The sequence below is a fragment of the Protobothrops mucrosquamatus genome, unplaced genomic scaffold (genome assembly GCF_001527695.2).
Source record: "Protobothrops mucrosquamatus isolate PMUCROS unplaced genomic scaffold, P.Mucros_1.0 scaffold20, whole genome shotgun sequence".
NCBI classification, from domain to species: Eukaryota; Metazoa; Chordata; class Lepidosauria; order Squamata; family Viperidae; genus Protobothrops; species Protobothrops mucrosquamatus.
Window position 1 is genome coordinate 1428492 of NW_015386405.1, and position 13730 is coordinate 1442221.

A 13730-nucleotide genomic window follows, 5' to 3' on the forward strand; every position below is an offset into this window, starting at 1 on the left:
TTTGCACTGGAGTAGCTGTCTTCAATCTTGATAACAACTCTCTGTTACTTCATTTGCCTTACAAAGCACAAAAACCAAATCTATCCTGTTCAATTAGCTAAGCTAAAGCCAATGGAGAACCTTCCTTCCCCACTACATGCACATTATAAAATTGTCCTTTAGAGACTTAGCAGTTCCCTTGGTATTCATTACTGTAACTTTATTTTCTTATAAGCAAGTCAAGTGCAGACTAATGATCTGTGGTAATGAGTTTAATTTCCAACCAGTGATGTGAAGGAGAGTAAAATAGTGACACTGTACTGGTGAGGAAAAAATATTTTAAAAATGTGTCTATATGCAGATAAGACCTAAACAAGTGAGGAAATCCTAGAATATACAACATTCAGGAGAATATACAACATTCAGTCCCTAAATTGTAGTTATTGAGTAATCCTACATTGGATATAAGTGTCACACAATAGCAGTTAAACTCTAAAAAGTAAAAACTATAAATAGTATTTCAAAATGGTATCAGGCATTTAAGGATATGATAGATCATTTATTTTTTTAGGTTTTCTGCATTGATACCTTAAATGGTCTTATAAGCTGATAATTCATTAAATCTAATGACTGGCTGTAGCTTTAAAGATTTAAAAATTATGTTAAGAATGAAGTAGCTTTCTCTTACAATTGGTGCCCTTCTTTCTTAACAACAACAAAAAAAATGGCAGCAAAATGTTTAAGCTGGAGTTATTGCAAAGGATGCAAGTTCTTTTTTTAAAAAAAAACATAAATCAGTATCTCAGGATTTCTATCTGCCTCTGAAAGTGAAAAAAACAATCCTGTATAATTGTATTATTTATTTTATTTTATTTATTAATTACAATTACATTACCCCCAATGCTAAATCATCATAAATATATGCTAGTTGCCAAGCTAGAATTTTTATCCCATGATTGTGGGGACCCTGCAACCATTCTAAGTGTGAGGACAAGTCATAAGTTACTATTTCAGCACTGGTGTAACTTCAGATGGTTGTTAAATGAATGGTCATAAGTCAAGGACTATTCATACATTATTGATCTAGCCCCATTGTGAATTGAAAGCTTTTGAGCTTTCTCAGAGCATTTATAAGTAGTTCCATTTTTTTTCCCTTCACAACTATCACAGTAGCATACCATATAGGAAAAAGGATTTGCAACTCACTGGGCAATTCTACAAATACTGTACATGCAGACAAATATGCGTGCCTGATTTATCTTTTACTAAAAGAAGGTAGACAAGATGTTTGTTAATTCAGAGAGCACTGAAAACCCCGGAGACATTACAGTCAATGATTATCTAGTTTGACCCTAAAGAGTAAGCAGTGATTGGCTGAAGATGCTTTGCAGCAAGCCTGTAGATAACACTGTGCTGAAAGTGTTTGATCTGCAAATGTCAGGACAAATGGATAAATTGCTGGTTGGTTTTAAAGGGTGTTGGGAATGATTTGTAAACAAAGAGGCTGATGGTGTGGCAAACCTAATTATCACCACACAATGTTTCATTCTGTTTTGGGAGAAGAAGGACAAATCTGAATCAAATTGCTACAAGGTAGGATAAATCACACCCTTAGATATATGCATCCATCTTTACACAAAGGGAAAAAAACAGTCCAAACTATCAAAATCAGTACTGTAAAAAACAGATTCGAAACACAAGTTAAGACAGGCAAGAAAATGGTAAGTGAGCACCTGTTTACTCTAGACGAGTTCAAATCACCAGGACCAGATGGACTACACTCCAAGGTTCTCAAGGAACTGGCAGATGTGATCTCAGAACCACTGAAATATATTTTTCAAAGAAGAGGGAGTCAAGCTATTCTCCAAAGTACCTGAAGGCAGGACAAGAAGCAACGGATGGAAACTAATCAAAGAGAGAAGCAACCTAGAACTAAGGAGAAATTTCCTGACAGTTAGATCAATTAACCAGTGGAACAACCTGCCTCCAGAAGCGGTGAATGCTTCAACACTGGAAGTTTTTAAGAAGAGACTGGACAGCCATTTGTCTGAAATGGTATAGGGTTTCCTGCCTGAGCAGGGGGTTGGACTAGATGACCTCCAAGGTCCCTTCCATCATCATCATCATCATCATCATCATCATCATCATCATCATCATCATCATCATCATCATCATCATCATCATCACCATCAATTATCTCTCTGTTATCCTGCCCCCCTTGCCTTTCTTAATTTACAACACATTGCAAACCTATCCCATTACTGAATGTACAATTTGCCTGACAATTTGATATATCAGATAAAGCTGTAGCAAAAATCTGAGAGAAACACACCACAATTAAATTATTTCCTGGAGATCTTGTACATAGCTAATAAATAAATAAAATGATAACATAGCACCCCCACAATCTAATTACCTGGTAGCTGTTATGTAGGTAGGATGTATCTTTTAAAAATACATTTATTCTATCTGATTTTGAAGGAAATTACTTTGTGAATAAATATGACTCTTAGCTTAGCATGCTTAACTTAAGCATGCTACAGGCTCAGTATGTGCACCTTGTCAAAGAAATGGCCAATTAATTCACATCAATCTATTTATTCCTTGTGTTGGATACTTAAGCTTGCTAGATTGCAGTGCTGACATACAATAGGAGCCACATTGAGAAGAATTCTTCTAAGCCAGGCATGTTAAACTCATGATGTCATGTGACATTGCACAATGTATTGCAACTTTTTCTCCATTGCCGGTAATGGGGTGGACGCAGTTTCAGTATGATGCATCTGGTCTGTGGGCCGGCAGTTTGACATGCCTGCTCTAAGCAATCCCATATCCCTGTTGATTTTCTGACCTTTAATTCTTTACAATATCAGTTATTTGAACAAGAGCAAGTTTCTGGCTGAGTTGCATATTAAAAACGTAAAATTAACTAACAGAAAGGATCCATATTAGATAAGTAGCATCTCTATGATGGATAATCACCAGAGTAATAGATACTGTGGAAAGCAGAAAGATGCTGAACTAAATAAGCTTAGAAACAGCTCTTGTAAAGCAAAGAATGGGACTGCTTCAATACAAGTGATGAACACAAATCCTCCTGCAAAATAAGCCTAGGGACAATTTTTGAAAGAGGATTTGTGAGTTTTAGAACCTAAGTGGAAGAGCTGATAGTCTGCCTCCGGTGACACAAAGTTTTGGACCAGCCATACTGTGGAAAGAAAAATCTTCATCCTGGTTCATCCAAGCTGGGAATAAATAAGCAACATGGCAACTGCTTTAGAAAGAAGGTTGCAGTTTATTGAAGAGCCAGACAGTAAGATGGTTCTGGCAAGAAAGAGGAGGGGAAAAGGGCTGAGTACATGTGGATAGTAGGTTTTTATACCCCTCTCGAGCCTTTTGTTTAAAGTAGTTTCCTGTTCCTGTTTCAGGCTTTGTATTTCCTGTGTCATGTATTCTGACCTGAGTCTGGGTGTGCCTTTCTGGTATTCTTGTTGTTGTTGGGTTAATCCTATTATATATCCTGCTTCCCTGGTGCTAGGGCTAATGACTCCTAGAGTTTGGGTGTGGCATGCAGATTTTAGGTGTCTTTGTCTTCTCCTAGCTTCTAGCTCCAACTTTCCTGATGGTTTACATTTGCATTTGTATAGAACTGGCTTCTGCTTGGGACAGAGACTTGGGGGCAGGGTTGGTTTCTGCTTTTAAAATCCTTTTGAGGAAATATATTTTTCTGCCCTTTTAATATTTCCTTCTCTGGGGGGGCTGACTTGCCACAATACTGAAGCTTCAATACATTCCTCCTTGCATTATAGTAAGCCAAAGATGAAATTTATTTCTTTTATAGCTAAACAAACATATGCCAGGAATTCTATTGCATGCTTTTATTTATCTAGGGCTCTATTTAAGGATACCTGACCTACCATGTGGACTTGGAGTAACTTCTGTGACTCTTTGGTTAAAATTAAATTCTTGGTGTGGTATTTGTTTGTTGTGGTTTTATTTTTACTTTTGTTTTATTTTTTCAAATGGCAATTGCATGGTTCCTGAAATCACACTTTTTTTTTTCTTATCAAATAGCTCCCCCCATAATATCTTACTTCTTATTTACTCTGCCTTCCACAAGGGATCTTCTTTTGATTCCTTGGCTAATTAACCTTATGCATGCTCCTAATTGCTTGCTACAAATTCTCTTGCATTTGACTTAAGCTCTATTGTTCTCCAACATCTAATAATAACTGGGAGTCATACAATCCTTGGCCTTGAGCAGCCTGGATTCTAATTATTAAAATAAAATTAAGACTTCCTTGAATTCATAATCATGATCAGATCCTTGCATAACACAATGAAGAAAGGGCAGCAAAGTAAATCAAAATTGCTATGCAGATGAGCGAATCCATTCTTGATCCAGTTAATGCCTTGCTGAAAGGCAATACATTTTAAGTTTTCAATTATATGCACACATACACACACAGACACACCCATGAGAAAAGAAAAAAAGACAAAAATCAAAGAAAAAGCCCAAAGTACAAGAAAATTAAAAAATAAAAATAAAAAGAAACATAAAACACTTACAACACTTTTTGGAATGACTATGAAACTTTGTGATGCTACAATATTTTTCTTCACTCTTGCTGTAATCCTAGTCAGATTCTCCAAGTGCAGGAGAGGGAGAGGGAGAGGGAAAGAGGGAGAGAGAGAGAAAGAGAGAGAGGGAGAGAGGGAGAGAGCGAGCGCACTGAATATGCTTTTTTAAAAAAAAGAATTTTAGGTATGGTAAACCTAATATTTAAAGTACCTTCTATAACAGACATTTTACAGCCTGTGAGCCATGTCTAGCCATGTCTAGCCCGTGGCAACACTGGTGATGGGTGATTGGCAGCATCGGAGGTATGGATTTGGGGGTGGAGAACGGTACAGGAGCAGAGTAGCATCAGCAGAGGCTGGTGTTGGGGGATGGGGGCAGGGCAGCCCCTCCACAACAGTTCCAGTTTCTCATGTGGTGCCTTGGAAACTTAATTGCCCACCCCTGTTCTATATTGAGATCCCAGTGTCATTATGACTTTGCATGTATGATACACAGAACAAAACAAAAACTTGATTTAAATGTAGAATTAAATGACTAACATATTGTTTTGTCTTGAGACATGCTATTTTAAACAATAATGAATTTATGTTCATAACTGAAATAAGCAATTCTTACTACAAAATTATCTGTAAATAATAATTTGTAAATTAGTTCAAATCAGAAGAGTCTACATTTAACGAACAAAGAGACTATAAAGAAAAAGCCATTTCTTTCAGTGGTTTATTCAAGCAATGCAGAACAAAAGAAAAACAATCTATATTTCCTGAACAAAAGCTTCTCCTTGAAATAGCTGAACCACAATTTCTAGTATTCTCTCCTGTGATAAAGTGAATTCATTATTTTCTCTGAGATAGAATTTCAATACTCTTAGAGTTGGTTCTGAAGCAGCAGCCCTTTATACTGTTTGCCTTAATGTCTAACAGTGCAAAGTAGAACATTAATCCCTTCTACGAGTTTCCTTGCTTCTGTTCAAATCTATTGTTGGAGAAGTTAGGCAGTATGAAAACTCTTGATGTCACATCAGGCTTTGGTATTACTATGCATAATCTGAAGAAGGATGAGGCAGTCCTATGCAAAATGACTCAGATTTGCTTGGTTTAACTGGGATGTAGAATTGATTCAGTTTGCTTCAGTGAAACCAGAAGGATACCCAATCAAAGTCATGAAAGAAAGCATTATACAGTTGAATTATGAGGAAGAAATGTGAGACTGCATAGTTAAAGCTAGAAGTTAAAATGCTGGGATTTGGATGTCAAGGCAGAAATATACTCCAGGGAGAATCACAGGGTCAAACACAACAGAACAGAACAATTTACTTCCGAGATAGAGAGCAGATGGTTCTTGAAAGTAATGTTATCACTAGCAAAATGACTTTGCATCCTTTGCTGCATTTTTGCACCTAGCCCTTCATTAGCTAGCTGATGCTTGCTGAGGCAGAAGCACATTTTTCTCCCAAGGTACTGGTGCTTTTAATCTTGAAAGTCTGTGTGTGTAAGGGGGGGAGGGTGTTCAGGGGTCTCACTTCTGACATTGGAGGGAGATAACCAACTCTGCCCTACAACATACCACATATTTTCTGAATGTGGCAGTTGTATGGGTATTGTGTCTTTATTTTTAGACCTCTCTCAATGAGAGGATGAAAAAGAAGTTTCCACCATGGCCCTAACCATGACAGGTGGCCTTGGTAGTGTATGGGAAAAGGTCCACTCCATATTCTACACTGGGGTAGGCAACTATGGCTCTTTATGACGTGTAGACTTCAACCCCCAGAATTACTAAACCAGTCATCCTCCTGGCTCAGGAATTCTGGAAGTTGAAGTCCCCAGGTCATAAAAAGGCCATAGTTGCCCACCTCTACTCTACACAATTGCTGGCCAAAATAATTCTAGGCTGTTTGTTCAGGGTTGCACATAAATTTCACTAAAACCCTTTCAGCCCACATTGAGTGGGCTGTTGACAACTGTCTCCAACAGTCCGTTCTGAAGATCTTTTGGTCCAACAAGAAGAGGTCAATATCATAATAATCCTTTCATGTCGTCTACTGTTTCAACTGCTTGCCAAAACCACTAGGCCTCTCTCTTCCAGTAAGAACAGTCAAGAGAATTATTCCCAACCTTCATCAGATTATAAGTAATTGGGAGAGCCATTGATCTTTGGCAAGGAGCATGGAAGGGACTCCAAGCAATGTGATTCTGGCTGAAGAAAATTCTGTAATGGGTGCCACCCCTGGTCATCTGAAAATACTATAAAGCATGCCAAGGGGTTTTCTTGTTGCACACCTTTAACATGTACCATAGAACTCCTCCCGGCTCACATGGATCCACCCAGCCTGGGACCCATCTCAGCCAATGTTATAAGATAATACTTCTCTTCATCTTTTCCCACAGTGCTTGCTAAAAAGGCTTTATTTCTGAAGTGAAAGCTCTGTAGGAAAAGGCTAAGATGGAATTCAAAGAAGAGCAAAGCAGCATGGAAAATTTGTTTTTTATCCTGTAATATTTTAGGTGCCAAACTATAACTATAAGAAATTTATGTAACTGCCTATGTCATTTTGTAATTGGTTATGCATGTTCTGAGGAGTATGCAAAAATCAGAAACTGGCTTTTGAAAACTGTGGAAGTCATTAGGAGTCAATGGTCTGGAACACAGAATGGTCATTACTGGATAAACTAGTAAAATTTGTGCTGAGGCAAGTGCTCAAGAGATGGAACCAGAAATCCAATCCAATTTCTTTTTCTGTTTTTCTTTTCTTTTATTTCTTTTTTTTTTTTGCATCTCTACTTTTACAACTTCATATCTTCTCCATTTTCAAAATGTAAATTGAATCTCCTTAAGGCTTGCCTCGCGTTTATGATATAATTCAGTAAGGGTACAGGGTTGTTTCCAAATGCACTAATCAAAGCATCTTAGCTTGATTAATAGCTGAATATACTAATACTGACTAAAGCTTTATGAGTTATGTTTGATCCCTCATGTGCTTCCATTTGTGTGACAGAAAAAGAAAGGCTCGACTGCTGGCTTAGCCTGCTGGGTTTTATCTCTGTCCGAGAGTCCCTCAATTCTTCAAGGTTGAGAGCTGAAATTCTGAAAGTGTGTCACTGTGATATGTTCACAAAATTCTTGGATTAGAATTCTGATCATAGTTCTGTGAAGCATGACACCTACACGGGACTTTTTTTATATAAGTCCAAACTTCAGGACTTCTTTCCTCAAAAAACAAAAACAAAACAGCAAACATTGGATTATTTCTTGTAGTTGGCATGATATGCCACTTAAAACTAAATGAGGAGTAGCTGACTGTGGTACAGACATCATGTGTCAACTTGGTGATCACTTCATGCTTCTTTGGTTCCATCCTTTCAACTTTGCTAACGTAAAAAAAAAAAAAACAACTAAACCAATTTCTGCCTTGGTTGTCAGAAAAAAGATGCAAAATCAATGCTTTAGAAAACTATAAAGTGAAAACTATAAAGTGAATACTCCTAAATAACTGCTATGTTATTGAGCTGTGATGGTGCGATGGAAGGCAGTACAGCAGGCTAATTCTGCTGACTGCCAGTGGTTTGATCCTGACTGGCGCAAGGTTGACTCAGCCTTCCATCCTTCTGAGATTGATAAAATAAGGATCCAGATTATTGGAGGCAAAATGCTAGCTCTGTAAACCACTTAGAGAGGGCTATAAAGCACTGTGAAGCAGTATATAAGTCTAAGTGCTAATGCTATTGGTATGTTCATTGGCCAGCTTCAGTTTCTTGATCAGCCAACTGTTGTGTTATGAAGATAAACTGAGCCTGTATTTTTACATTTAACTTTGGGAAGATAGAAAAGGTAAATGAAATAGCCTACCTGTCACCTGAAGAAAACACTTTTTTTTTGCTTTGTTTTCAAAGTTGCTTCCTAATACTAATTACTAACCACCTTATGCTTTGGAGAGAGCTGGATATGCTAGTTAGATGCCACTAGTGAAGATTAAGCACTTAAGTGGTTATTGCCTCCAAATATACCTCAGCTTTAATTGCATGGAGCAATCAATGTTAATAAATGGTGGCAGGAACCAAAACAGCTTCCTGCTTAGACCTGTTTGAGAAAATAAAGCAGTGTACCATCCATGAATGCAGATCTTGCAGTGGGAGCAGAACTGTATTTAAATGTGGCTGTGACAATGTAAATGAAATGAAATGAAATGAAATGAAGGAAGGAAGGAAGGAAGGAAGGAAGGAGGGAAGGAAGGAAGGAAGGAAGGAAAGAAGGAAGGAAGGAAGGAAGGAAGGAAGGAAGGAAGGAAGGAAGGAAGGAAGGAAGGAAGGAAGGAAGGAAGGAAGGAAGGCCAAGGCACCTACTGAAAAACTATAGCTATTTACTAAGCAACCAAATATGTTGACTTAAACAAATTGTGAGATATCTACAAATGTGATACTATTTATTACATTTGCACAGATACTATATAATAGAGTGTGCATGCATGAAAATAATGAAGTAATATTTGTCAGAGGTAAGGAAATTGGAACCTTCATATGATTCCAAACTTCCATTTCCCAGGAATCCCCACCTACATACTATTGCTGCCCAACAAGATCTGGAAAGCTGTATGTTCCTTGCTGATGCAGTCATTGTTTGATAGACAATATGGAGCCCACTTTTAGTTCCTTAGTATCTTGGGATAATCTCCCTAAATCTGAGTAGCAAAATGACCAAATTTGCCCTTTCGGCCAAAACTAAAGCATGAAATGGGAGCAGAAGTTGGGAAAGATCAATATAACTACTGTTCATCTTTGCATCCAAAACTTGTCCTCACTGTTAACATTAGAGAATATTCACATAAGCAACTTGTAAAGATAACTTTTTCAGTGTTTTCTTTGACTTCCTATGAGAATTCCTTAGTCTTTGATGTGTATGTTGCCTGCTTCTCTGGTCAAAAGTGGTGTTCTCACTGAGAAACAATAAGCAAGAAACATAACCAGTGATGTTACAGTGAAATATACATTTATTGTTTTTAGGATCCTTTTTAAAAAATGGAAGGAGGGGGAATTAATTATGATCTTGGTGGAATGGAATCCAGAGAAAAGCTTTGTGGTGGAGAATTCATATCATACATGAAGCTCTCAACCTTGAAGAATAAAGGGAGTTAAGACACAGCAGGCTGAACCTAGTTTTTTGGGAGCCCATTGACTATTTGGATGGGCTGTAAAAACAAATCCCATGAAATGATTAATGGTATTACTTATCTGTTCACAAAATGATTGCTATGAGGAACATAGCTACAAAACCCTCAATTTATTAGAATGTTATGTACCATCTTCTCTAGGCCACTGTTCTGTAGGAGACTTCCTACATTTCTTTGTTCACATCAGCAAGTTTCCCCTTTATTTATTTTTTAAAAAGAAGATTAGAAAATCATGTAATTTCCAGGGACCAAGTGGGCACCAAGGAAGTAGTCTGTGACATAGTGGGGCCCCAGGAACCACATTGGGAGACCTAGAATTACATTAGGAGCCGTTATGGTGCAGTGGTTAGAATTAGTATTGCAGTCTGACTCTGCTCACTGCCAGGAGTTCAATCCTGACTGGCTCAAGGTTGACTCAGCCTTCTATCTTTCAGGGTCAGTAAAATGAGGACCCAGATTGTTGGGGGGCAATATGCTGACTCTGTAAATCACTTAGAGAGAGCTGTAAAGCATTATGAAATGGTATATAAGTCTAAGTGCTATGTGCTATTGCTATTATATATATGATTATGTGACACTTCTATCAGTGAAAATCAGAGGAAGGAAATGGTTATCAACCCCCTTTATCAAAATGAGCAAATAAAGACAAGTACTTTCAGTACTTCTTGAAAGTGGTTTTGTGATCTGTGGATAATATCATTTGGGGAATAAAGGGCCTCAGTGTGGATTGTACCTTTTGTGAACAAAGTTGGAAACTAAGATTAATTTCTTACTATCTCTCTAAATAACTTTCGGGCTTTATTACTTTGCTTTATTATGCATACAAAACATTTCCCAATTTATGCTCTGACAGATGTAATTTGTATTAGTTTAGTTATTACACATTTTTTTTCTCATCCTCCAAGCTTCCTTCAGCACCTGTAACTGAGTATTATAAATAATATTGAGATTTATTCTATCTATATGATTCTCTTGCATAATAAATAAATCTTGGTATGTATGGAGTGGGGGTAACAAAAGTCTCTAAACACACACACACATTTTTATGAAGAGCTATGAAGAAGTCTGTGATACTCTGGGAAACTTGGGTCTAGTCACATTCTGTCAGGCCAGTCTACCTCACAGGGTTGTTGTTATGTGGATAAAATCACAGGAGACATCATGCACACCGAATTAAGCTTTTACAATAAGCCAGTATATAAGTGTGACAGTTTATTAATAATAAATAACAGATTCTCTCCCATGAGAAATCCAGTCAACTGCATGACAATGCTTAATATTCAGACTCAGAAAAATCCTCATATTTCCATCCAATTTTTATATAAAGTTCAAATGGCAGGACTGCCCTCAAATATTTATTATGCCACAAGAATAGCAAAAAAGCCTGCATTTTTAATTTATACAAAAAAACCTTTCCTCTTTTTTTTTAATAGTTTAGAAGAAACCTAAATATATTAGATATGAAATTGAAAAATAACAGATTCTGCATTCTGTAGCGTTATACCGTTCACGTATTTGTTCCCTGCAAAGTTGTTTTATTCCTAAAATCTTCAGGGATGACCCTATTGAAATGTGAAGAATTTTAATAAAGTGTTTTCTTCCAAAATCTTCCCAAAAGACAAAACTGGGGAAGAGAAGTAATAGAAAATATGAACTGCTTTTCATAAAAAGAAAACTTGAAATATATTCATAATTATTTAATAGTAATAACATTTATGTAGCATATTCCAAGTTTAATTATTGCAATTTATGTTGTTTATCATGCTATAGATAAGCCACACAATAAAAGAAATTATTTACATTGCCAGGATGTATACAACAAATTTATCCTTTTGTAAACTCCTTTTATTACTAAAATGTCATTTTCAAGACCATTCTATCAAAGTCCAGGCTGAAGTTTGATACTTAAGTATAATTTATATTGGTGTAAAAATGAGAGAGTGATTTTTCTTCTTTATTTGTGATCTCAGTTGTTTATACACTCAGCCCCAAACGTGGAATTTAGCATGAATAAATTTAAAGCTCTTATTAGCTGCCTGTGTTTGGTTTTTAATTATAAAATAAAAAAGAGGGCTATATAAACAATGGGAATGTTGTTAATATATATTCAGACCATCTGCTAAGTTTCCTTACTGTCATTGAGGAATCAGAGATAAAATTAATTAACAGGCAACATAAGGAATCTGCAAGATAGTCAAATGACAACCACTTAAGATTCTTCTGTTTATTAATTAACTACATTTAACCCAATCTTATCTTCAAAAAAATAAGATGTTCACAATGATTATTATCTCATATTATTATCCCAATATCGATTTTGGAGAAACTGAAGTCATCAGAGAGAGAAATGTTTGCCCGTTTTTGCCAGGTATGTTTAACAGTTGAAAAGAGATTAACAGGACATTTCAATGTATACCTACACAGTGAGAAGATCATGGACTTCAAAGATTCTGATAAAGCATGGTCTTGTTGCTCTAGTTCAGACATGTCAAACTTGCGACGTCATGTGACATCACACAATGTATTGGAATTTTTTGCCCATTGCCGGCAATGGGGTGGGTGCAGTTTTGTCGTGACGCATCTGGCCCACAGGCTGGCAGTTTGACACCCCTGCTCTAGTTCAAGTTTAATGTGCTGGTGCAAATCAGTTTTTTTTTCTCTTTCCAACTTCTTTTCCTTCTGGCTATTTTTCAACTTGAAATGTATTATGAAATGGTTTAATTTTGCCAGGTATGGTTGAAAAATGTTGGGCAAGGAACAAACAACTATTACACACACACACACACACACACACACACATATATTGAATATATATATATATATATATATATATATATATATATATATATATATATATATATATATATATATATGTTTTTCAAAATTTGGAATGCTAACAAAGAATTAAGGGAGTACTGAGATAGCTATTTCTAACCTTATTTGGTTTTCATCAGTCAGACATACCCTTCGGAGATTGGAACCTGGGCTGTCTGCATGTTAAGCAGAAGCATTAGTCCCTTATGCCACAGGCTCTTTCTCACTTTGTTAGCTACAAGAGACAGGGGAAGAGAATGAGCTACAAGAGACAGCGGAATGGTGGTGCAAGTTGTGCAAGGATAGGAATAGCGCAGGTGAATCAATTAAATAGAACGAAAACGGGGTTGGAATGGCGATTGGCTAATGGAGCTCCATGGTAGCATCCATGGGCCGGGTGCAAAGGTGGCTTGATCATAAAAAGCGCGCTCCCATTGACCTACATAGATCCCTGAAGATGCCGGCAGTGATTTGTCTAATTAATTGGGATCCAGATTTGGTTTCAGCTAGAGTAGAAACACTGAAATTGACAGGATTTTGACTTAAGGACCATTCATATCCACAGGATTGTTCCATGGATTAAATAGAATATTGTCATATAGCCAGGAAAATGATTAAGTAGAAGCAAATTGGCCAGATAGTGAACTGGAAATTCACTGAGCTTTATTCACCTTCCTTTAACATCAGTCCCTGTCATCTCCAACTCCTTTTCTTTCTGTTTTCAGCCCAAAGTCCCACTGGGAACCTATATCTGTTCTAATATGTGTGTCCCATTCAGACTACAAAGTGTGCAGAAATCAGAATGTGAAACCAGTAATATGACATTGCAGGCAAAACCCTCCCTTAACATGATTTTGGAGTGCTCTCTTAGGCAACAAATTTATTAAAATTGAAATGATGCAGAGAAGACTAGCTTGTCTCCTGTGCAAGGATGACACGCAAATTTGTGAAGTGTTCCATAATTAAAAATAAATTAAAAATTAATAAAAAGAGCATGGCTTTAGAGCAAGGCAGAATCATGGTGATGGTACATATATGGGAAGCACTTACAGTGCATTCAGAAAGTATTCAGATCCCCTTCACTTTTGTCAATTTTGTTATGCTGCAACCTGATTCTACAGTTGCTGAAATACATTTTTTCTCATTAATCTATACTCAGTATCCCCTAATGACAAAGTGAAAACAGAATTG

General features: G+C 36.8%; 1 non-coding gene across 1 annotated transcript; it reads left to right on the top strand.

The window, feature by feature from the left end:
• Positions 1-13398: 13398 nt before the first annotated feature.
• Positions 13399-13505, top strand: LOC114922248. The gene has a single exon (XR_003810360.1). It is a non-coding gene; the product is annotated as a U6 spliceosomal RNA (small nuclear RNA).
• Positions 13506-13730: the final 225 nt, after the last annotated feature.